The following is a 26,429-nucleotide window of genomic DNA, read 5'->3' on the forward strand; positions in this document are numbered from 1 at the left end:
TGGGGTGATTGATCTTGGTTTCCAAAGAGAAATTGGACATCACAGAGGAGGTAAAGGAGAGTATGTCTAGAATACTGGAGATGCTTTAGGCACATCTAAGCATTAGCATGCCCTATGAACAAGTCAATGGAAAATTTCAACAACCCAATTCAGGCAGGACTATTAATAACCCAGACCCTGCTGGATAGAGGTTGGGTCACCCTACCATGTAACTATCTATGACCAGCTGAGGTATTTGCTGAGGATGAATGGCACACAGAAAAGAATAATAGAAGAGGATACTTTTAAATACCAGCTAAATCATATGACTGTGATTGTCATGAGTATTTACACCTTATTTTGTTATGAATATGCTTGTGTGTGAGAAATAACAAAATATATTGACTTGACATCATAATATTCAAGTATCGTTACCTTTACACCATAATATTTAAGTTATAGGATAGCAAGGTAAAGAGTGAACATCCCCCAAGACGTTTCTATCCTCTTCTGGGGAAAATGTTAGTGTGTTTTCAGCTGAGGACAAGATAGTTGTATTTTGTCAGACAAAACTATGATCTTGCTATTGTCTTTATTTTGAGATTAAGTGTGACTTAAGGAGATGTTTATATGGGTGCCAAGCGAACAAGACACAGGTTTTAGGTAGCTGATTTTATTTGACAACTTGACTAGGTCACAGTACCTAGATATTTAGTCAAACACCAGTCTAGATGTTGCTGTGAAGGTATTTCACAGATGAGATTAACTTTAAATCAGTAGACTTTGATTAAAGCAGGTTACACTCAATGTACCTGTATGTAGATGGGCTCCATCCAATCACTTAAAGGCCTTAAGACAAAAAGACTGAGGTCCCCCAAGGAGGAAGGAATTCTGCCTTCGCACTACTGCTGCAACACCAACTTTTCTCTAGGTCTCTAGCTTGCTGGCTTGTCCTGCAGATATAGGACTTGCCTGCCTGTATAGTAGTGTGAAACAATTCCTTAAAATAAATCTCTATCTCTATCTCTATTGATATACAAAAACACACACAACTTATTGGCCATGTTTCTATGAAGAACTCTAATAAAATTGATGATATGAAAACCTGTTATACTAAAGGTCTTGATGCTGATGTAAGCTTTCCTAACAATTTTTCTCTGTGGCACATTTTAGGAATGGGGTGTTTAATGATATTTCCCAAGGGACTATCAAGCGGTAGTTCACAATATGGGCTCTAGAGTCAAAATTTTGGCGTTTGCCCCTTTCTTTTTGTGTGATCTTCCACAAGATCCTTATCTCTCCATGCCTCTAAGCCAGGGGTCCCCAAACTTTTTACACAGGGGGCCAGTTCACTGTCCCTCAGACCATTGGAGGGCCGGACTATAAAAAAAACTATGAACAAATCCCTATGCATACTGCACATATCTTATTTTAAAGTAAAAAAAAAAAACAAAAAAAAAAACAGGAACAAATACAATATTTAAAATAAAGAACAAGTAAATTTAAATCAACAAACTGACCAGTATTTCAATGGGAACTATGGACCTGCTTTTGGCTAATGAGATGGTCAATGTGCTCCTCTCACTGACCACCAATGAAAGAGGTGCCCCTTCCGGAAGTGCGGCGGGGGCCGGATAAATGGCCTCAGGGGGCCACATGTGGCCCGCGGGCCGTAGTTTGGGGACTCCTGCTCTAAGCATTCATCAGTTAACTAAGGATAATAGTGGTGTGTGGCACATGATTAATGTTCAATAAATGTCAGCTATTATTATCTTTATATCCTAAAGAGTAAATGCTAAAGCAAAAATAGATATAAAAACTTTCCTCAAGAGTCCTTTTTGAATCAAGCATAAATCAAGCTGAACTGTAAATGCATTTATAGAATTGGCTATTTAAAAGAATTACAACAATCAATCCATCAAGAATGGAAGGCTTTTGTGTCAATGCAAATAATAAACCCCTGGTTTATAGGCTTAGTGTTTGGACTTATTTATGTTCAGTTTTCTTACAATGATGTATAATTATGGAAGTCACAAGAATCCTCATAAATTCTATTCTGCTTTAACTTGTTTATTAATTTTGAGCAACTACTCCCCACTGGCACACATCATGTTGGGGCATCTATCAGTATATAAAAATTAGCAATTTATTTTGCTTCTTTGGTATGGTAAGCTGAAAAATGGCCCTGCAAAATACATCCTAATCCTTGGAACCTTTGAATGTTCGTTACCCTATTTGAAAAAAGTTATTTGTAGTTGTGATTAAGTAAATTATCTTTAGATGATAGATCCTCCTGGGTGTTATGGACTGAATTGTGATGCTTCCCCCCCAAAAAAAAATTTGTATGTTGAAGTTGTGACTCATAATGTGGCTGTATTTAGAAATGGAGACACTCAACAAACAAAAGTCCTGTACTGGATGGTAATTCACAGTGAATTTTACCAAACTTTCAAAGAATAACTAACACCTATCAGTCTTAAACAATTCCAGAAAATTCAAGAGGAAGGAAGATTTCCAAGCATACTTTATGAGGCCAGCATTATCTTAATTCCAAAACCAGATAAAAACACTAGAAAGAAAAAAATTATAGGCCAATATCCCTGATGAACATAGATGCTAAAATTCTTAATAAAATATTAGCAAACCGGATCCAGCAGTACATTAAAAAGGTGATATACTATGATCAGGTGGGATTTATTTTGGGGATGCAAGGTTGGTACAATATCCATGAAACAATAAACATGATACACCACATAAACAAAACAAATAAAAACCACATGATCATATCAACAGATGCAGAAAAAGCATTTGATAAAATTGAGCACTAATTTATGATAAAAACTCTCAACAAAATGAGAATAGTGGGAACGTACCTCAATGTAATAAAGACCATATATGACAAACCCATGGCCAATATCATAGTCAACAGGCAGAAACTACAAATATTTCCATTAAGATCAGAAAAAAGACAGGGATGTACGCTTTCACCACTCATATGCAACATTGTATTGAAAGTCCTAGCCACAACATCAGACAAGAAAAAGAAATAAAAACCATACAAATTGGAAAAGATGAAGTAAAACTGTCACTATGCAGATGATACGATACTGTATATAGAGAACCTTAAAGATTCCACCAAAGACTACTAGAACTAATAAATGAATTCAGTAAAGTAGCAAGATACAAAATAAAGACCCAAAAATCAGTTCCATTTTTATACACCAAATGAATTTTCAGAAAGAGAAACTAAGAAAACAAATCCCATTTATAATTGACATAAAAATAAATAATAAAATATTTAGGAATAAATTTAGCCAAAAATGTAAAAGACATTTACTTAGAAAATTATAAGACACTGAAGAAAGAAATTGAATAAGATACAAATAAGTGAAAACATATACCATTTTCATTCATAGGAAGAACTAACATCATTAAAATGTCCATACTACCCAAAGCTACTAACAGATTCAATGCAATTTTTATCAGGATACCAATGGTGTATTTTACAGAACTAGAACAAATATTCCAAAAATTTATATGAAAGCACAAAAGATCCCAAATAGTCAACAAAATCTTGAAAAAAACAAAGTTGAAGAAATCACACCACCTGATATCAAACTATAATGCAAGGTCATAGTAATCAACATGGTACTGACATAAAAATAAACATACGATCAATAGAACAGAATAGAGAGCCCAGAGATAAACCCATGTCTTTATGGTCAATTATTAATTGACAAAAGAAGCAAGAATAATACAATGAAGTAATAACAGTCTATTCAATAAATGGTGTTGAGAAAATTGGACGTATACATGCAAAAAAATGAAACTAGATCACCTTCTTACAGCATGCACAAAAATAAACTCAAAATAGATTAAAGACTTAGATGTTAGCCTCAAAACCATAAAAATCTTAGAAGAAAACATAAGCAAAAAAAATCTCAGATATTTCTTGTAGCAATATTTTTTCTGATATATCTCTTCAGGCAAATGAAACAAAAAAAGAAAATAAACAAATGGGACTGCATCAAACTAAAAAGTTTTTTCACAGCAAAGGAAACAATCAACAAAATGAAAAGACAAACCACTGAATGGGAGAAAATATTTGCCAATGATACATCTAATAAGGGGTTAATATTCAAAATTTATAAAGAACTTATACAACTCAACATCCAAAAAACAAACAATCCAATTAAAAAATGGACAAAGAATCTGAATAGACACATCTCCAAAGAGGACATACAGATGGCCAATAGACATATAAAAAGATGCTCAGTGTCACTAATCATCAAAGGAATGCAAATTAAAACCACAATGAGATATTGCCTCACACTTGTCAGAATGGTTATCATCAATAGATCAACAAACAATAAATATTGGGGAGGATGTGGAGAAAAGGGAACCCTTGTACACTGTTGGTGGGAATGCAGACTGGTGCAGCCACTGTAGAAAACAGTATGGAGTTTCCCTCAAAAAATTAAAAATGGAGGCCTGGGCCGGTTGGCTCAGTGATGGAGTGTCAGTCCAGTGTGTGGATGATGTGGGTTCAATGCCTGGTCTGGGGACACAGGAGAAGTGCCCATCTGCTTCTCCAACCTATTCCCCTCTCACTTCTCTCTCTCTCTTTCCCCCCTGCAGCCATGGCTTAATTGGAGCAAGTTGGTCCTGGGCACTGAGGATGGCTCCATGGCCTCCACCTCAGGCACTAAGAACTCAGTTATAACATCTTAGATGGGCAAAGCATCACCCCCTAGTGGGCTTGCAGGGTGGATCCTGGTCAAGGTGCATGTGGGAGTCTGTCTCTCTGTCTCCCCTGTGCTCAGCAAATTAAAAAAGAAAATTAATGAAACTGCCTATGACCCAGTGGTTTCTCTTCTAGAAATATATCCAGAGAAACTCCAAACACTAATTAGAGTGTATGCAGTCCTATGTTTATTGCAGTATTATTATAACAGCCAAGACTTAGAAGCAGCCCAAGTGTCAATGTATAGATGAGTGGATAAAAAAGCTACACAATGGAATACAGTCATCCCTCACCATATCACAGTTCACTTTTCATGGTCTCACTGTATCACGGATTTTTAAATTGCATATATCTAATTTTGTATTGCAGGTTTTTTGCTATAGTATTTTTATATATTTATTACTTTAATTCTTTTTGCAGTAAAATAAGCATTTTCTAGCCTAAAAAAATTGAAAACCATATAAGAATATAAAAAATATTAATTAAAACATATTAGTATTCACTGGTGAGTACCCATATATAATTTTATATGTTGTTAAAATTATGTAGGTTTAAGAGTGTAGAAAGTGTTTAAGAGCATAGGAAGTGTTTATAAGAGTGTGGGAAAGGTTAATAACAGTGTGGGAACAGTTTATAGGAGTGTGGGGCCTGACCAGGAGGTGGCTCAGTGGATGGAGCGTTGGACTGGGATGCGGAGGATCCAGGTTCCAGACTCCGAGATCGCCAGCTTGAGCATGGGCTCATCTGGTTTGAGCAAAGTTCACCAGCTTGGACCCAAGGTTGCTGGCTCGAGCAAGGGGTTACTCAATCTGCTGTAGCCCCACAGTCAAGGCACATATGAGAAAGCAATCAATAAACAACTAAGGTGTCACAACGAAAAACTAATGATTGTTGCTTCTCATCTTTTTCCGTTCCTGTCTGTCTATCTCTCTCTCTGACACTCTGTCTCTGTAAAAAAAAAAAAAAAAAAAAAAAAAAAAAAATGTGGGGTGGGTGTATAAAGCCTTAAAATATATATAAATAATAAAATTAATATAAGGTCACTACTTCACAGATTTTTGCCTATCGTGGGGGGTTCTGGAACCTAACCCCCGTGATTGATAAGAAACCACTGTTACTACTTGGCCATAAAAATGTTACCTCTTGCAATAGCATAGCTAGACCTGAAGAGCATTATGCTAAGTGAAATAAACCAGTCAGAGAAAAACAAATGCTACATGAATCCAATGAACAAAATAAACTAAAACAAAATAGAAACTGATTCATATATAGAGAAAGACTGACAGCTGTCAGAAGGGAGGGGTTTGGACCTGGGTGTAACAGGTAAAGGGATTAAACAAAGCAACAGCAACAACAAAACAGTTATAGACAAAGACAATAGTATGACGATCACCAGAGGGAAAAAGGTGGGGGAGTTGGAGGAAGATAGAGGGGAGATAAATGACCATGGAAGGAGACTTGACTGGGGGTGGTGAACACATATTACAATATATAAATAACATATCATAGAATTGCATACCTGAAACCTATATAATTTTATTGCCCAATAAATTTACCCCAATAAATTTAATAATTTTTTTTTTTTAAAAAGAAAAGAAACTGGGCTGTTTGGAAGTAATTAAGTTTAAATGAGGTCATAAAGGTGGATTTGTGTTCTTGTAAAAAGAGACACCAGAGAGCTATCTCTCCCACCTCACTAGAAGGCAGTTGTCCGCAAGCCAGAAATAGAAGTCTTGCTAGAAACTGAACCTCGTTGGACCTTGACCTGCACCTTCCAGCCTCCAAAATTATGAGAAATAAATTTCTGTTGTTTAAGCTAACCACCAGGCTGTAGTATTCTGTTAGGGTAGTCTAAGAAGACAAGTACACCTGGGTTATTCAAATGGGTCCTAAATGCAATTATACGGATCTTATAATAGGGCAGTGGAGGGATATTTTAGACGTAGAGAAGCAGGAGCTATGAAGATGGAGCAGAAAGAGATTTGAGGATGTTGGCCTTAAAGACTAAGGGATGTAGCCGCAGCTAAGAAATGTGGCAGCCACAGAAGCTGGAAGAAGAAAGAAACAGATTCCTCTCTAGGGCCTCTGGATGAAGCACAGCTCTGCTGAACCTTAATGGCAGCCCAGTGAAACTGATTTCAGAGTCCTGACCCCCAGAACTGTGAGAGAACAAATTTCTGTTGTTTTAAGCCACCATATTTGTGGTAATCTGTTACAACAGCCATATGTAAGTAATAGAATCAGTAATTAATTATTCATTTAGTAAATGAGCTTAACTGTGAGCTAAGACCTAATTATCATCTCACCTTCCATCCATTCAATAGATGCTTATTGAGTTCCTACTATGTATCAAATGCTGGAAATATGAAGATAAATAAAATGGATATATTCCATTTCTAGTTTCCACTCTATTGTGGGAAATAAACAAAAAACAAGTTGAAGAAATTAATCTGTTAATAGATTTGGGGAAATATTATGAAGAAAATAAACAGGTGACAGGATGATGCGAGAGCTTGTTGGGAGCAACAAAGAGAGTTAGAGAAGTCTCCTTTGAAGATGAGGCATTGAACTTGAGACCGGAAGGATCAGGAGCAGCCATGGGAGAAGCTGGGAGAACAGCCCAGGCAAAGGGACATCTAGGGCAAAGGTCTTGAGGAGGGAAGGGTACAACTAGTTATGGCAATAAAAGGACAGCCCATGTCACTGATGTCTAATACTGAACAGTGATCCACAGTTGAGTGTGTACTCTGTACCGGGCACTGTTTGGTATATTATTCACCTTCTTACTAACTAATAAGGAAGCTATGATTATCCTGCCTCCACCCCTTTCTCAGGGGGAGACACTGAAGCCCAATATGATGGACAAGAGTCAGGTGGAGGTTGAAGCCATGGGAGCATAGCCACTCAGTAATAGTGCCTAGGCTGTTAAAGGTCATCAGGGCATTTAAATTCTGCTCAAAATGCAATGCAAAAGAAGTACTAAAGAGTATTTAACAGAGAGAGTATAATCTAGCTTGTGTTTTAGAAGGATCGCCTTAGCTATTGCTGGGTGTATAACGTAGAGAAGATTGAGTGGGAACAGGAAGACCAAGAGGCTATTATAGTGGTCTAAATGAGAGGCAGTGGTGGTTTGTACTAAGATAGCAGCAGAAATAGAAGAAAATCCATTTTGGAGGAGGATCAACAGAATTTGCTAATGGATTAGATGTGGGAAGTGAAAAACAGAAATTAAGACTGAATCTCAGTCACGGAAGCTGACTGTTCTTACGGTATGTGATTACTTGCTAAGCCTTTCTCATGGTGCATTTATTGCCCCATTTTCATTTATCATCTCTTTATACAGAGAGGACTTACACTTAACACCTTTTACAGTTCGAGCATAATCTGTGTGTTATTGTAGGTATAATTCCTGCCCATATTTAATCTATAACAATCTCTCATTTCTCCATTGGTCTCCTTTCTTGCAACCTAAGAAATAGCCTAGGAAGAGAACCCTATTTAAGTACAATAAGAATTCTCAATTAAGTATGATCATCTTTGTTAGCAAACAAAGCCACTATTTCTTCCTAAGCATTTCCTTGTGCAGACATTCCTGATTTATGATGGTTTGACTTACAAGTTTTCAACTTTACGATGATGTAAAAGCTATACGGATTCAGTAGAAACTGTACTTTGAGTTGGGAATTTTGATTTTTTCCCAGGCTGGTGATAATGTAGTAAGATATTCACTTGTGAGATAGGGTAGGGGCAGTGAGCCACAGCTCCCAGTCAGGGTCTAAAGTCAAAGGGTAAACATCTGAGACCCTGCAGTGTTCTCCTTGTGTTAGATGATTTTGCCCAATTGTAGGCTAACATCAATATGAGTGTTTTGAGTATGCTCAAGGTAGACTAGGCTAAGCTATGATGTTTAATATGTTAGGTATATTAATGCATTTTCGACTTAGGATATTTTCTTTTTCTTTTTTTTTAAATTTTTAATTTTATTTATTCATTTTAGAGAGGAGAGAGAGAGAGGAGAGAGAGACAGAGAGAGAGAAGGGGGATGAGCTGGAAGCATCGACTCCCGCATGTGCCTTGACCAGGCAAGCCCAGGGTTTCAAACCGGCGACCTCAGCATTTCCAGGTCAACGCTTTATCCACTGCGCCACCACAGGTCAGGCTGACTTAGGATATTTTCAACTTACAATATCAGAATGTAACTCCTTTGTAAGTCAAGGAGCATCTGTGTATCATCTTATTTCATTTTCAGAACACTGATCTCCGAGAAAAGTAGGGAGTATCATGACGGTCTTGTAAGGACAGCTGGCACAATACTCAGGGTCCTTGATTTTCCACCCAGTTCTCTTCATATCTCCTAACTGCTTGGTTAACTGCATTGCAAGTATTGCAACATAACTGTCCCCTCTCCCACCTTCATTCTCTATATTCAAGCTTCTAAGGGCAATCCATATCTCTAATACACAGGGGAAGGACTCAACTTAAATTCAGCACATCTTGGAACATCCTTAATGGATTACTGATGAACTAAGAAGCTATTCTTTCTCAATTCATAGCAATGAATGATCACCAAGAAATATTATCAGGGCTGCAGGACGGGAAACCCCTTGACAAAATGAAAAATGAGTTCTCCTCCAACCATATTGGAATCTTTTATTTCCTTTTCTTACATTTACCTGGTGGCGGTAGGAGAGACAGAAAAATGAAATAAATGGATAAGTAATTTTTTGCAAAGAATATTATAATGTGGCAGCTGTCAAGGAAGAACTCATAATTTTAATGGTTAATTAATATTTTTTAAATCAGAAGCTCAGTATGTGACAAATAGCTGCCACCCTCTCTTGTAGAGCCTTCAACACTCACTTTTTAACTCCAGAATGTCACGGAGAGGTATTGGCACTGTGCCCACAACATGGGCTTATTCTGTAATAAAGTCTTACAACATCATTATTATTACATATTCGTAGTATTGTAAGAGCCCTGAAACCCATGAAGGGCTATAAATACTGTGACAGACATCCAATGACACTGTTAATTTCTTTTTTCTTTTTAAATTACATTTTGTATCTATTATGAAAATAAAATAAAATGATCTAATATCTTAAAACTTTAAGGCAATATGAACTGTAGGTTATGCTATTATTATATAAAAACATTTTTAAAAAATCAAAATCTAAAAGTATCTCTCAAATTTGACATCTGTGAACGGATAAAGCTGTCACATGTACAGTATATGTCTCTCTGTATATGACCTCTTAGATATCCCATTCCGCATCACCAAGATGTGAAGACTTTTGTCACTTGAAAAGGATTTTCTTTACTATCAAATTAGGCTCTGGGTATTATGGCTTTTCTATGGACAAATGGCATTTGGAAAGTTAATTTGATAATTGTTTTTATCTGATATCCCTATTTCTCCTGGGGCATGTTCTATATACTGTGTAACAATCAGTTTAGAGTGTGTTCCTTGTCTCCAAGTCATTGCTTTACGTAAGCCCCGGCTTTAGTATCCCTTCTCTTTCACATCTGAGCTCAGGGATACTGGCTTGCACTGTCAGCCCACTCATTCCATTATGCAAAATAAAGGAATGAACCCATAAACTGAAGCTATTTCACTGTACTGTATGCATGTCACAGATAGATAGCCTTATAACAGTACTAATGGATGCAACCTCAGATGACACCAAGAACTCAAATAGGAGACAGATACCACACATATTCTAAAACTGGTAGAAATGATTATAGTTAGCTTTGAAAACCTGTGTGCCCAGTTGACGTGCAAAGAAAGTTGTAACATTTTATGTGTAATATGCAGCTTTATTAATGACACACACTACAGAGGAAATAAATGGCTGTCTCCTGGTGCTGAAGACGGGCGTAAAGTCTGCAAGAACAGTTATAGTCTATATCAGGGGTCAGTAAACTGACATATCTGGCAGCTGCTTGGTTTTATAAATAAAGTTTTATTTACAAATATGTTTATGTCCATGGTAGATCTGGGTACTTGTAAAAGGACTGTCTGGCCTGTAAAGTCTAAAATACTTAACAATCTGGTCATCTACACAACAGTTTGCTGATCCCTATGGGTGTAGACACATCAACAAATATAGATCTATTAATGAAAATATAGCCTACACATTTTTTTTTAACTTCTGTCAGCACTTTGTAAAAGTTACTTCACAAGCAGTTCTTTGAAACACTGTTTAGAGAATCAGCTATTCTGAACTCTGGTGGGAACTATAAAAGTGTCTGATTTTAAACCACCTTTGCTCTCAGAACTGTCTTTTTTTTTTTTACATGATAATTTAATAGATAGGCTCTTTGAGGCCAGAAAATATAGTACATTAAAATGACTTCTTTTACAATTTTACTTTGGGAAGACACGAATAAATTTGAATAATAGATATTATTTTTTTCCTCTAAGTAGAACCAGTTTCTTAGCAAATTTTCAGCTCTTCAAGTGAGTTTCACTATACCATTCCCCCAATGACACTGTATATAATTACCACGGCACTGAACTGGCTGTCCAATCTCCATGTTCCTTTGAGATGTTCCCTAAGCCATCCATCGGTTCAATCAAAGAATGCATCAAAACAATGACTTGTTATTGTGGGATCTAAGTCTTTTACTTTTCAGCTTGTTTCATTAACTTGAGATGCAAAGAGTCTACATCAATGAAAAGCTTGTTTGCTTCGCATGTGAACGTTCCTAGATAAGGTTTAGCCTAGAACGCTGAAGTTTAACCTTAAATCTTTCCTGCAGAAATAAGCCTTTCATTGAATAAATAATTTCTGAACACCTCTCGTGCCAGGCACTGCGCTAGACACAGGGGATCCAGCGGAGGAGAGACAGGCAGGGCCCCTGCCATCTGGAGCTCAGTTCTTACATAAGTCAGTCCTTTCATTCAAACGTGGGACAAATAGTCCACAAAGAAAACACCAGTACAATCTGTAACTGCTGGGACCTCAACAGAGCAATGGGAAACAGGCACGCTCCTGTTTATGGACTCTTGTACCTCAATGCCTGGTTCCATGGAGCATCAAAGAAAGACAAACAAACAGACAAAAAACTGGATGTGAAACTGGCAACCAAATTTTCATTCAAGTTAGGCTGAGTTAGTTTGAGGCCCCATGGAATAGTTTACCATGTATTCACTCAAAAAAACAAACAAACAAAAAAACCACATCCCTAAATATATTTAAATCAGAAAAAAACACTAGGTATAGACTACATTAGTACTTCGCAATATAATGAGTGAAGAGATTAACTTATGTAAAAAATAATAAGCGAAACAGACACAATGAAACACTTTAATTTTTTATTCATGTTTGTCAATTCAAACTGAGAATAAACCCATTTAGAACTTTTGATTAGTGTCCAGTTGCAATTTTGATCCATTTTTCAATGGCAGAGATTTGTATTTAGAGTTCCTTTTTATTTGAGAGGATTGTTAGCTGTATGTATTTTTAAACTGAAAATAGCTTTATTGCTTCATGATTATAAAATAACAAATGTTCATATATTCTTTCAGCAACACCTAATTTATGCAATATTTAAAAGTGTCAAGAACATAAAATAGAAGCACTCAAAGTTCTACCATTCTTAACCATGGCGTTAATTATTGAGTGTGTACCGTGCCCGATACTGCAGTAAGTGACTTACCTGCACTATTTCATCTCTGTATGGGGGCCCTCATGCCACCAGTTATATAGTATCCACTACTATGACCTCAGTTTTGCTAATGGGGAAACCAAGGTTGAAGGAAGCTAACTTTTGCACAAGGCTATATAACGGGCAGCATCCAGAGTTCCTGTATAGAATTCAGGGGGTAAATCTGGATTTTTATTTTCACTGACAAATTGTCTAACTGACATTTGGCATTTCTTCATTATAAACATAGCAGTGACCTACATTGGTGTCCACAGTACCTTGGATGTTTCGCTAATACAAATCGCATACATTTTCATGTCACATTACATTTGCAGCAGATCTCACCAATATCGCTTACACTCATCACTACTTTCCATTGACGATACTTATTAGATGTGTTTTGACCTCTTGGGATTTGATATATTATATCATCAAATTTAAAAATATTTCAATAACTTCATTTTAATCGACCTGCTTTGTCATGCTATGACAATTTTATTTTAGACATTTAAAAACATTGTAAGGGTTCACTAGGCTTCACCAGACTGTCAGAAGGACTCCAGTAAAAAAAAGTTAGAGACCCCTTCACAGGCAGGGGTCTGATTCCAGAGCTTGGGCCTGGGCTTGCGACAGCTCTGCCATTCTGCCTGCCTTTGGACTCGTGTCACATTTTGCTGAATATTAAGGTGACCAATTAATTGTCCTCCTTTAGGGAGGACAGTCCTTCTTTTGTAAGTTCTGTCTTCCCTCGAAAAGTATCCTCCTACATTTCCTCCTTTTTGATACTGAAAGACTAATCTGTAAATGTCCGTATTCGATCGATGCAGAGTCGATCCGTTGCATGTGATGTGACGTATTTGTATCTAAATGAGTACTTTTATCTTACAATTATTATTCAAAATTAATAGGCATGTAAGCATAATTACAATATAAAATATTACAAATGTTTTTGTTATGCACTTATCATATTATAGTGTATTATTGTTGCAATGAATAAAATGTTTCTTTTATTTACGATATATTTTTCTTTAATTTATTGTTGTCTTCCTTTTCATTGTAAAAAAGTTGGTCACCTTAGTGAATATACTTTCAGATCCCTCTTCAGTTTGGAGATAATTGATTAAGCAGTGATTAATTCAAAGAAAAGGCAAAGAAACATTCTCAAAAACAGAAACCAATCCCACTTCTTCATATCCTCAAGGGGCAGGGGGACAATAAGGCTTGTCATTATCTGGGGCTCTGTGGTGAATTTTGGGAGCAGTTCAAGGCTACCAAGAAATTGTACCTGAGGTAGTGGGATAGGTCAGAGACCAAACAGACCTACAAGTGTAAAAGACATCAGAGGCATTCTCATACAAAAGGAACTCAGAGATACAACTTGTGGGGTCTTTTGAGGGTGGGTGGGAAGAACACCCAAATTACTTAATGATAAAATCCAGTCACTCATTAGATGAAAAAGAACTGGGTGAAATGCTCAATTAAAAAAAAAAAAGCAGTAGTTATATACTTCTGAGAAAAAACAATGTAACCTAAGAAACTTATTCTTTGAATACAAATATAAGAAATGTTTTTAAGAAAGCAAAGACTTAGAATAGGTAGCCCCTCTGAACACTTCCTGAAGGATCCAGCACTGGCCCAGTGGCATGTTTGCAGTGATTATGAAGCCTCCCCTCCTTAAAGGCACCTGACTACCATCTGCTGGAAAATATTCCCTATAAATGGACAAATTGCACTGTGGACAAGCTGTACAACTATACACAGCAGCCCTGCTTCTTGAGTATACCAATAGTGATGAAATCCAGCCAACCAAGAGAGAAATCAAATTTAAGAATTCTAAAAAGAAGAGCCTGCATTTCAGAGACTGGTGGTTTAGCAAATGTAATTACTGTGTTAGTATGGCTGAAATAACATAGGAATTATATTGGTAAAAATTACCTATTACAATAATTGACAATATAAAAACAATACAACAGAAATCCAGAAATGAAGGAGAGACAGTATTGATTATCCTTTGTAGAAGAGAGTAAATAAAAACTCTCAAAATTTTAAATAAATAGTTGAACAAAGTCTCCCATCCATGGTAGCCCCTGGGGGTGGCTTGAGTGATGGCTCTGCTTCAGCCTTTAATATTTGAGTCAATCTCTGCTCTTTATCTTAGCAAACTGGAGTTCTGAGTTCTGTGAGCCTGGGTCATTAATGTTCTGGTCCATGGTAGAAGGACCCATTCACATCTGCTGACATATTAGGTTTCTGAGTGTGTAGCAGGGGCCAGCGTGTGCACCCTGGTGACAATCACATCCCATGCATTCTCTTGGTTTTTCAATGAGCTGGTTTTTCCTGGCCACAGCCCTGTCCAGCCACAAGTCTTTCCATGTGAAATTCCTGCAATGCCTCTATCTCATTCCATTTTTCCTTACAGCTTGTCTTGATGATGTGAGTCCAAAATATCTGTTTGGTACACAGAGTTTTTGAATAGATTCATGTAGGAGGAATTTTGACTCTTGGCTATATTTCTGGACCTGCTTCAAAATGCCTCCAACTTCTCTAATCCTTCCAAAAATGTCTGATAAATGGAAATTGCTAACGTGGCAGAGACTGGCTAATTTGTTCGCTAAATCTGTCTTGTTTTCTTTTCTTTCTGCACAAGCAGCATGATGACATTTCTCAGCATTCCTTCAATTAGGTGTGGCCATGTGACTGAGTTCTGGCCAATAGAACAGGGAGGAGGTTACAGATACCAGTCTAGACCCAGCCATAAAAAGCCATAGGCTGTCTCACAGAGAGCATGCAGGGAACTCCCAGGGCCTCACACAGGGGCCGCCAAACTCTTTTTAAAAAAAGTTAGCTAGTAAATATTTTATTATTGGTTTCGGGTGACACAATCTCTGTCACAACTGCTCAGTGCAGTTGTTGTTGGGCAAAGCCAACTCATGGATAATATATAAAGAAATGGCTATGGCCATGCTCCAATTAAACTATATCTACAAGCACAAGGGGCTGGCTCACAGCCCTAGTTTGTTAATCCCTGCCCTACAGGAGGGCAGAGTTGCAAGATGGAAGAGCCTAGGTTCCTGAATGGCTGCCTGCGAGGCGTTCCTTCCCACCTGTAGAAGCTGATAACTCTTATCCTCGTAGATTCAACAAGATGGAAAGCTCACAAGACACTGTGCTGAGGAAGGGGAAGCCACACTCAAACATTCATTGCTCCAGCACCTTGGTGTTTCATGTGAAATGCTTTGGGGGCCGTAGTGATGCCAGTTTCCCCAACTTTCTACTCACCAGTGACAGTTTAAGAAATAGGAAACAAGTTATAAAAGATAAGTATTCATTTCAAAATCACCCACTTCTAATTACATTTAGGTTCTATGAACTTAAAAAATCATAGCCTTTCTAAGATGCCATTCTTACAAAAAGAAATACGACAGGCTACTTACAAGAGTACTTTTTATAAATCATGTGTGTAGTGTTGCTTTTATGCTCATCAGCTGCCACAGGCGGAGGTTGCCTGCCCTGGCTTTTCAAGGGCTGAAAATTGCTCACTGCCACAGAGGATCAACTGGGTTGCCTGGCTCCAGATTCTAATCCATGGCTAATGAAAGATTCCATTCGTAATGCAAGCTCTGCAGACTCTCTGGCTTGGATGTTAAGGATACTTCAGATTGCTGGTGTAGTCAAGTTACAGCGGTTTTGAATCCTTTGCATTAATCTACCTTGGTGTTCTTGTCATTTTTACTTATAAATAGAATTCAGCACCAGAACAGTAGTACCTGGCACATAGCAGGCGTAGAATAAATATTTGCTGAATGAAGTTCTTTTTATATTTAGTTCATAATAATGTATTATTAAATTAGCCCCATGTCCAGAGTTATTAAATAGTTCTTGCCAGATCTCATAACAAGAACAACAATAAACACCGGTAAGAGAAACAGGCACCTGTGGGATGAAATTTTTAGAGGCTGAAAGAGAGGGTCAGGGTACAACCTGGAGCTTAACAACTGTCCTCACAGATTGTAATCTGGATTGCTAGAATAGGCAGTTGACAATGTAAGAAAATTTCTGATTATTTGTCAAAAAAAATCACAGCAAGTATATAAAATGTATCTGGTATAATAATGAGATGAAAGCATGCAAAATATAGTCTAATGAACACACTTAGATGGAATTCTAAAAATTCACATGAGTCACATTACCCAGAATATCTGAAGTAGCCTTTTTGGGCAAATGATTTTAAAGTTTCTCTCTCTTCTTTTTTTTTTTTTTTTTTTTTTTTTTTCTTTTTGCATTTTTCTAAAGCTGGAAAGAGGGAGAGACAGTCAGACAGACTCCCGCATGCGCCCGACCGGGATCCACCCGGCACGCTCACCATGGGGCGATGCTCTGCCCACCAGGGGGCGACGCTCTGCCCATCCTGGGCATAGCCATGTTGCGACCAGAGCCACTCTAGCACCTGAGGCAGAGGCCACAGAGCCATCCCCAGCGCCCGGGCCATTTTTGCTCCGATGGAGCCTTGGCTGCGGGAGGGGAAGAGAGAGACAGAGAGGAAGGCGCGGCGGAGGGGTAGAGAAGCAAATGGGCGCTTCTCCTGTGTGCCCTGGCCGGGAATCGAACCCGGGTCCTCCGCACGCTAGGCCGATGCTCTACTGCTGAGCCAACCAGCCAGGGCCTTTTTTAAAAAATAGTAAATATTGGATAATGGAAACATTTTTCTAGTGTAAAAGTGTAAATTTTATGGAGCCTTTACTTCCTAAAATACTACCGCCCATGGTTTCCTGTTGTTCAGTATGGGAACCATAGAAACCAATGGCCTACGCGGAATGTTTAAAGGGGATTTGGATTTACAATGTTCATTTTTTTCTCTATCAATGTGTTTATTTTGATAAAGTTACAAAAATAGTCTCTTCTTATAAAATTACTCTCAACTTTAACTGTTGCAACAATTCTGTGGCAATATTAAGCCTTCAAAAGCTAGCAAAATGTGTGAATAAGCCATTTTTTTAAAAGTGGTATCTTATGTATTCAATATTGGCTGCTATTTTCTTGCAGAATAATCAGCACATGATGGCATGTCATGAAAGAATTCATAGGTTAGTTTATTTTAACAAGCTTTGAGTGTTTTGTATGTATGGTTATCACCTAAAAATTTTATTATCAGCAATGAAGGAATCCAGGAATTCAGTTGAAAATGACTGATACAATACTTTCTAAATTCTCATGCCTAAGAGCCCAGTCTTTGTCTCTTCAAACAAGGAATAAGAGGAAACTCACACAAAACTGTTAAAAGCTACATCTAGTTACAATATTAAAATAAGGCTTGCATCCTAAAACTGAGGGTAGAACATGACAAACCCTGGCCTAGACCATACATTTAATCGGAGAAACGCATCACTCTTGGGCACCATTTATAAATTATTGAATACTTTCAAAAACTCCATAAGACGTCTCATCACCTTAAAGTTTGGAAAGTGTAAAAAAAAAACAACTGGTCCAACTACTTAAAGGGTTAACAGCAGCCACAATTTAAGCCTAAGCTCCTTTGACTTCGCAGCCCATGCACCCCCCCCCACACACACACAACCTATTGGTTAAATTCACACTTTACACTGTAGATATGGAAGTGGTCCTCCCACCATAATCATTTTCTCCCCACATAACTTAGTGTTTTCTTTGTTAAAGTCACATTGTAGCAGGTAGCCATAACTACCGTAGTTTTCGCTCCATAAGACTCACCTTTTCCCCTCAAAAGTGAAGGGGAAAATAACCATGCGTCTTATGGAGCGAAAAATATGGTATTTTATTAAATATTTTAACACACCATTTGGTTCACAATATTTTTTTTCTTCTTTTCCTCCTTAAAATCTTAAGTGTGTCTTATGGTCAGGTGTGTCTTATGGAGCAAAAAATACGGTACTTTAAAAATCAGTTGGGAAATTCAACAGAGCACAGTGTCTGTGGGTAGAGCATGTGTCTTTCTTGCCCAGATGTGGCTTCTAAAGAACACATCCACATGTCCCAGCTAGCTTAGCGTGAACCAATGTACTCTTATTCGTCCTGCTGTAGTAACAGTCCTGTGGTAGGCAGAGTAATGGCCCCCCAAAGGTGGTCACGTCCTAATTCCCAGGTCCTGTGAGTATGTAACTGTTCTGGATTCAATGTTATCTTACATAGTAAAAGAGATTTTGAAGATGCAGTTAAGGATTTTGAGATGGGGAGGTTATTCAGAATTCTCTGGGTGGGCTCCATGTTGTCAGTCACACAAAGGAGGCAGGAATGGCAAAGTCAGATTGGAAGATGCTATACTGCCGGCTTTGCAGGCAGAGGAAGGGGCCAGGAGCCAAGGAATGCATGCTGCTCCAGAAGTTGGAAAAGGCAAAGAAACAGATCTCGCCTATAGCCTCCAGAAGCCACACAGCTCTGTTGACACTTGGTTTTAGTTCAGCGAGACTTCTGACCTCCAGAACTTTGAGGAAATAAATTTGTCTTGCTTTAAGCCACTAAATATGTGGTAATTTGTTATAGTAGCCATAGAAAACTAATGACCTTACACAATATCAAGAGTGTCCTTGTTTGTACAATAAATTTAAGAAGACAGAGTTTAAAACTGATCAAACTCTGACCTTGAAAAGCCAACGCACCATCAAATTGAAAAGCTTCCATGTAAATCTCTTCTTGGGTTTGGTTTTGGGAGATCACTGAGGCCCAGTAAAGCTTACTTCCTGTCATTTCCATGGATTGCTATATATTTACTGTTCTGAGTTCAATAATGTCGTCAGGTAATAAAGAACAGAAATAAATAACCACTTCTCAAAAAGCCTTGTAAAATTAGAGTTTGCAGGAGCACTATGCCATGCAGAGGGTCTATTTCAGAAGTGGGTCATTTGCTTCCCTGGGACGTGAGGTTTTAATACCCAGTCAGCATGGCAGTGAGCACTGTGGGCAGAGAAGCTGCAGACAGTGTACTGATAGGTGGGGAAGGGAATGGATTTTTCTTTCCAAGGGTGGAAAGTGAAAAAAAGCAAATAATCAATGCTGGGCAGGAGAGCTTCATTTAATCATTTAGTTCTGCCTGGGTAAGCAACCTCTGTGAGCGAATAGCCCTCCCCTGGCAACCTCCAGATATTTATAACCAGACCAAAAGGTTGTTTGGAGCGAAGGCACCATGATTAAGTGAAAGAATAAACTATCACCGCAGACTGTAGTGAAACCACATGGGATCCTAGAGGTCACTGGTCACTTCTCAGAACTGGAGCGTGGGCCCCTCACATTATTCCTCTCACATTCTCGTCCAGCTCCTCCCGTGAGGGGAACTCCAAGAACAGTCTATTCCACTTGCAGGTGACTGACTGTTAACAAGGTTTGTTTATATTTAGCTGTAATCTCCTAACCTTCACCCTGGGGTGCTAGTTCTGCCTGTGGCTTGCAGCCACATAGAGTAAAGCCTAAACGGATGGCTCTCAATTCTGGCTGCAGGGGAGCCTTTAAAAATCTGATTTTAAAAGCTGCATTGCAGACTACTGAAATCAGAATCGGTGAGGTTGGGACCCAAGGATCAGTACTTTTAAACTCTTCAGGTGATTCCAATATGCAGCCAAGGTTGAGGGTTACTGGCTTAACCTCTCTTCCACCCTATGCTCTTTTATGTACTGAAATATGCCCTCTCTGGAACGGAATCTTCTCTTCCCGAGGCCGTGACTTTCCCCTCAGAGCAGACAGTGCCAGGCAGCGGGCAGTCATTACGCAGTTCTGGACAGGAGCAGCGTTGGAAACCACTAGGGGAGACATGGTGGCCCGAAGTCTATGATGTGATTGACTTGGTTCCTTTCATGTTTTTTTTTTTTAATTAATTAATTAATTAATTAATTAATTAATTTTTTACAGAGACAGTGAGTGAGTCAGATTGAGGGATAGACAGGGACAGACAGACAGGAACGGAGAGAGATGAGAAGCATCAATCATTAGTTTTTCATTGCGCGTTGCAACACCTTAGTTGTTCATTGATTGCTTTCTCATATGTGCCTTGACCGTGGGCCTTCAGCAGACTGAGTAACCCCTTGCTTGAGCCAGCGACCTTGGGTCCAAGCTGGTGAGCTTTGCTCAAACCGGATGAGTCTGCACTCAAGCTGGCGACCTCTGGGTCTCGAACCTGGGTCCTTCCGCATCCCAGTCCGATGCTCTATCCACTGCACCACCTCCTGGTCAGGCCCTTTCATGTTTTTAAACGTATTAACCACAGAGGCAGATTTAACGGCGGGCACACTGGGTGCGCCCTGGGCCCCGGCTTCTGAAGGGCCCCGCAAAACCCCAACTTTACACTTCTTTCTAATGACAATAAGTTTGGTTTCATATGTGCAATTTTAACATTAATAGTACATAATATTTTGTATTTACTTAAAAATATGGTTAACGTGTATTTTTATTTTCCCTGTCTCTCTCTTTTTATTAAGGGGCCCAATATTTTCTTCTGCACCTGGGGCCTTAACCGACCTTAAGCAGCCTCTGATTAACCAGATAGATAAATTGGACTTCACCAAAATGAAAGCTCTCGTGCTTCCAAGGACACTAGCCAGGATTTGAAAAGACAACCACAAAGTAGGTGAGGATATTTGCAAATCATATATCTGATAAGGGTCTAGTATCCAGCATGTATAAAGAAATATTACAATTCAATAATAAAAAGACAACTAACTTAATTAAAAGTGGGCAAATAATTTAAATAGATATTTCTCCAAAGAAGATATATAAAAATTTAACCATCTGCTCCCACTCTTACAAACACACGCACATACCACACACACACATACCATCATGTAACATCGCCATTTTTAAATTTTGCAAAATTTGCCAAGATTTTTGCACTGACTTATAGATCAAAATACCTCCAGTAGATGTTATTTAATAATCACTTTTCCGAGATGTCCACCTGGCCGTGGTGTAAACCTGCAGGCCGCTCAGAACTGCCCTTCTGCCCAGCTCTGCCCATCTGGGAAATAAGCCCAAGGCCAATTTCAGAGGCGGGCAGGCCGAGTCCTGGGAGGAAAAACCTGGGTTTCCCAAATGATGACCATTTGACTGCAGATTCAAACATTGCTTGAAAGAATCTTTTAGAAATTATGTAAGCCAAAGACAAGTTTTGGTTTTAGTTTTTAGATTTAAATGAAATATTTAACTTATTTCTTTGCAGATATTAAGTATTATTATTTATAAAACTATCAGAGAACTGCACAAGGCAGTGTTTATTGAAGAAGTAAGTGGTGTGGTGTCAGCTGTAAGTACGATGAGATTGAAGGGGAAGGGGAAACAGTGCATTTTTCTGTCCTAACATTGGCTGTCATAATATTAATAGGGTTTTGTAAATAAATACTGCCTAAAGGCATATTTCCTGATTGGCCAATAGGATCTCAAATTATTTTAAAGATATTTCCAAGTAGAAATGAAACAAACTACTTATGAGATTTATTTTTAAATTATTTTAAAAGGCTTTGAAACATTGAGTATGAGGTAAGATTCAGCACAAGCTAATTCTCCCTTTTTTTTTTAATACCAGTCAGAGATGCTGCCTGAATTTAGTAATTAGGGGTTGTTAAATGAGTGGTTTTCAACACCGAGCAATGTGTGGACTATTTTTAACTGTCACTGCTAGGGTGGTGCTAGTGGCACTGGGGTCAAGCCCAGGGATGCTACTACACATCCTACAATGCACGGGACAGAGCTTATCCCCTTAGTAAAGAGCCAGCTGGTCTAAAATATCAATAGTGTCATGGTTAAGAAACCCTGGGCTAAATAAAGAATATGGAATATTATGTTTATTAAAAATAATCTAATAGATTGGTGATTTTCAACTCTGGCTGTGTATTAGGATATGTGATGAGTTACCTGAAGAGCTTTAAAAGAGTCCCCACTCCTGACCAATCAGGAGCAGACTCTCTGGGCTGTGGGTGGGGCTATTTTATATATTCTGTCCATGTGACTGTACTGCACAGCCAGGGTTGAGAATGACTCATTCAGACTCACACTGTACAGACATATTAAACGACAAGGAAATATATACATGCTAAGTTTAAATAAAGCATGTTACAAAGCAGTAGGTACAGTGTAATTACATTTTTATTAAACTATATTAATTATAAAATATATGTGTATTGTAAAATATACATACAGTGTAAAATATTACTGGTGTATAATAGTACTTAACTCTATTTTCTGACTTTACCATAATGAATATATATTTCTAAGGACAAGAGACCATTCTGGAAAGCATTTTAGCATTTTCTTATAAAAGTCAACTTTGCACTCTTGTTATCTCAGAGAAATGACAACTCTGTTCACACAAGACCCTGCACAGGAATGTTCGCAGCAGCTTTCATTATAATAGCCCAAAAGGAAACAAGGCCGATGTCCTCCCTGGGCGGATGGCTCAGTGAGTAGCGGTTCCTAGAATAGCACTCAGTGAGGAACACAGATGAGCTACTGGTATGTGAGACAATCTGGATGAGTCTAGAGAATTGTGCTGAGTGAAAAAAGTCAATCCCCAAAGGTTACATACTGTATAAACGGTTACATATTATTTTGAAGTGACAAATTTAGAGAGATGGAGAATAAATTAGTGGTTTCCAGGGGTTAAGGAGGCGGGTCAGAGGAAGTAGGCATGGCTATGGAAAGGCAACATGAGCAACTTTTGTGGGGATGGACATGCTGTATGTTGACTGTATCAATGTTAATATTCTGTTATTACACAAAAGTCTTGCAAGATGTTACCAATGAGCTAGGAAAAGGGGAAATGGGACATTTCTGTGTTCTTTCTTTCTTTCTTTCTTTCTTTCTTTCTTTCTTTCTTTCTTTCTTTCTTTCTTTTTTTGTGATAGAGAGAAAGAAAGACAGAGAGGGAGACAGAAAGGGGCAGACAGACAGAAAGGGAGAAGATGAGAAGTATCAATTCTGCGTTGTGGCTCCTTAGTTGTATATTGATTGCTTTCTCTTTCTTATATGTGCCTTGGCTGGGGGGCTGCAGCAGAGTGAGTGACCCCTTGCTCAAGCCAGTACCTTGGGCTCAAGCCAGTGACCTTGGTTTTCAAGCTGACGACCTTTGGGCTCAAGCCAGTGACCATGAGGTCATGTCTATGATCCCACACTCAAGCTGGTGAGCCCACACTCAAGCAGGCAACCTCAGGGTTTTGAACCTGGGTCCTCTGCCTCCCAGTCCAACGCTCTATCCACTGTGCCACTGCCTGGTCAGCTGTGTTATTTTTTTAAATGGCATATGAACCAATAATTATCTCTAAAGTTTAATTTTGAAAAAGACAACAAGAATCAATTTTAATTGGAAGAAAACACTTATTACATTAAATTAATTTTTGCCTTAAGGAAATTTATCTTTTAAGTAGTAATAAAATATATGTGTATAGTAGAAAATGTTACTTTAAGAAATAAAAACAGCCCTGGCCAGTTGGCTCAGCAGTAGCGCATCAGCCTGGCATGTAGAAGTCCTGGGTTCGATTACTGGTCAGGGCACACAGGAGAAACAACCATCTACTTCTCCACTTCTCCACCCCTCCCCATTCTCTCTTTTTCTCTCTCTTCCCCTCCCACAGCCATGTCTCAAATGGTTCAAACAAGTTGACCCCGGGCCCTAAGGATGGCTCCATGGCCTTGCCTCAGGCACTGAAATAGCTCGGTTGCTGAGAAACTGAGCAGCAGCCCCACATGGGCAGAACATCTCAAGGTAGGGGTTTTGCTGTGTGGATCCTGGTCGGTGTGCATGTGGAAGTCTGTCTTTCTGTCTCCCTGTCTCTCACTTAATAATAATAATAATTTTAAAAATTAATTAAAAACCTCTATTTCACCTCCAAATTGGTGAATACAAGAATTTAACTTCCAGGTAATGCAGCTTCCCTTATGATAGCATAGTGAACGTTACTACATGGCTTCCTCTTCAGCAAAGGTGCTTGGATTAGGCAAGTAGTAACTTACAAATGATGGGAGGAGATGCACTCTACCTGGTTCATCAGCTTTCTTGGTTTCTGATGGTTGTAAATGTGGTGAGCCCCAGGTCTACCCAAAAGTCAGTGGAAGCTTGAGGAGTGACAAATTTAAATAGAAATGAGCACTGTTCAGGTACATTTCTCAGGTACTTGTTCTCAAATTCAGAGAGCATCAGCATCATGGGGAGCCTGTTAACAATGCAGGCTCTCTCAGACATGCCCTGTTACTGATTCTGCGGCTCAGAGGTGTGGCCCACAGATCTATATTTTGAGCAAGTGTCCCCGGTGAAACCAGATGTTCAGAAACACCACTGTAAGAGATGCCAAGAGCTGGGTGGGTCTGGACTGCCCGAGAAGTGACAGCAGTCCTCACTCAGAGCAACAGATTTTAGTCATCTTTCAGTGAGGAAAACTAAAGGGATTTCTTCTAGTTCCAGAGCTTATAAAGACAACTAAAGGAATAATTGTTGAAAACTGACCTCACACTTAAGGAATGGACTAGAAGTGGATGCTTTGCTGCAGATGGGAGAAGAAAAATGGATCCACTGTGATGTACTGATGAGACCATAGCTCCATGGTCCCAGGTTTCTGAAAAATAACTGGGTGTGAGTGGAGGCGGACGGTAAGGGAAGCGAACCTCCCAGCACTGGGCTGGGGACAGCATGAAAAGAACATGTTGTGACTTTTTACCCTTTGGAGGACCTGTGTGTGCTCAGGAAACACAGATTGCACTATGCAGGCCAAAAATAATTATAAACAATATATAAACACTGTCCGGTCCTAGACAGCTCCTTTAAGCTGTCATTTTTGCCACCGCAGTGGGCACAAGAGTCCATATAGAACAAGAACTCAACACTTTATTCTTGTCTAATGCCATAGTAGCTTTCTCTGCCTCTTGTCGTCCAGATTGGCTTCTGCTTCTCCCGGCTGCTAAGCTCATCTGTGACCTCGTTTCCACCCTTCTCTGCCCTCCTCAGTCTGTTCCTTGGTTTCTGGCTCTCTCAGTAATACTTCTGATTATTCACTTCAGCCGCTTTGCCTCTGGTCCTCTCTAGTACGCACTCTTCCCAGCTCAGCATTTTTGCGGGAACCTCCAAGTTCAGTCTCACCGGGTGAAGGTGCCCAGCCCACCCACCCAGATGTCTCCTCAGCTGGCCACACCCATGTGCTGGTGACGATGTTAAGTGTAAAATCACTGGTGTGGCACTTGCCACACCAGTGAAGTGGCTGGGATCGTGCTTCTTTCCTGCTGCTTGTTCTAATGTTCTCACCTGTTTGGATATTCCAGACCCGTCCTTTTTCACACTGGTCACAGTTCCCGTTGACCCTTATCTTACAGGGCTACTCAAGAAATGGCAAGCAGTGTCCTCTCACATAACAATTTGAATCAATTGTTAGTAGCTGTGGGGAGTGGAACATTTAAAAGATGACAGGTGACCTCCCTGTGCCACCTACTCAGTCATGGCTGCCTTGGGTTGGGGTAGAAGCAGTCTTCAAAAAGGCTGCCATCTTCAGACTGAATAGTATCTTCTCCTTCAGGGCTGATATATTGACTGCAAATATGCCCTTTACTCAAACCCCAATATTCTAGTAAAGAAACTACAGTTGACCCTTGAACAACATGAGAATAAGGGGTGCCAACCTCCTATACAGCTGAAAATCCATTTATAAATTTGATTCCCCAAACACTTAACAACTAATAGCCTACTTTACTGATATCATAAGCAGTTAACATGTTTTCTATGTTCTATGTATAATATGCTGTAGTTTGACAATAAATAAGCTAGAGAAAAAATGTTGTTAAGAAAGTCCTAAGGAAGAGAAAATACATGATCACTGTATGTATTTATTTAAAAAAAAATCCATGTATCAGTGGGCCTGCACAGTTCAAACCCATGTTGTTCAAGGGTCCACTGCATTTCAAATCCATTAGCATTTTCCATACATATTTTCAGATTTAAGAATATCTGCAGAATAGAAACTGCAAGAACTGTGCCTTTTGTCCAGTGCCTTTGGCAGAATCCATTTTGCGGTTATAGTTTGGAAATTGTACAAATCTTCCTACCTTTAAGCTGAACAAAGAG

At 38.9% G+C, this 26,429-nt stretch overlaps 1 protein-coding gene across 1 annotated transcript in view; it reads right to left on the bottom strand.

Annotated features, from left to right (window-relative positions):
• The window catches only part of SLC35F1 (solute carrier family 35 member F1), a 412,607-nt gene that overhangs the window by 12,974 nt on the left and 373,204 nt on the right, over nt 1-26,429 (bottom strand). The window lies entirely within an intron of this gene.

The sequence above is a fragment of the Saccopteryx leptura genome, chromosome 3 (genome assembly GCF_036850995.1).
Source record: "Saccopteryx leptura isolate mSacLep1 chromosome 3, mSacLep1_pri_phased_curated, whole genome shotgun sequence".
NCBI classification, from domain to species: Eukaryota; Metazoa; Chordata; class Mammalia; order Chiroptera; family Emballonuridae; genus Saccopteryx; species Saccopteryx leptura.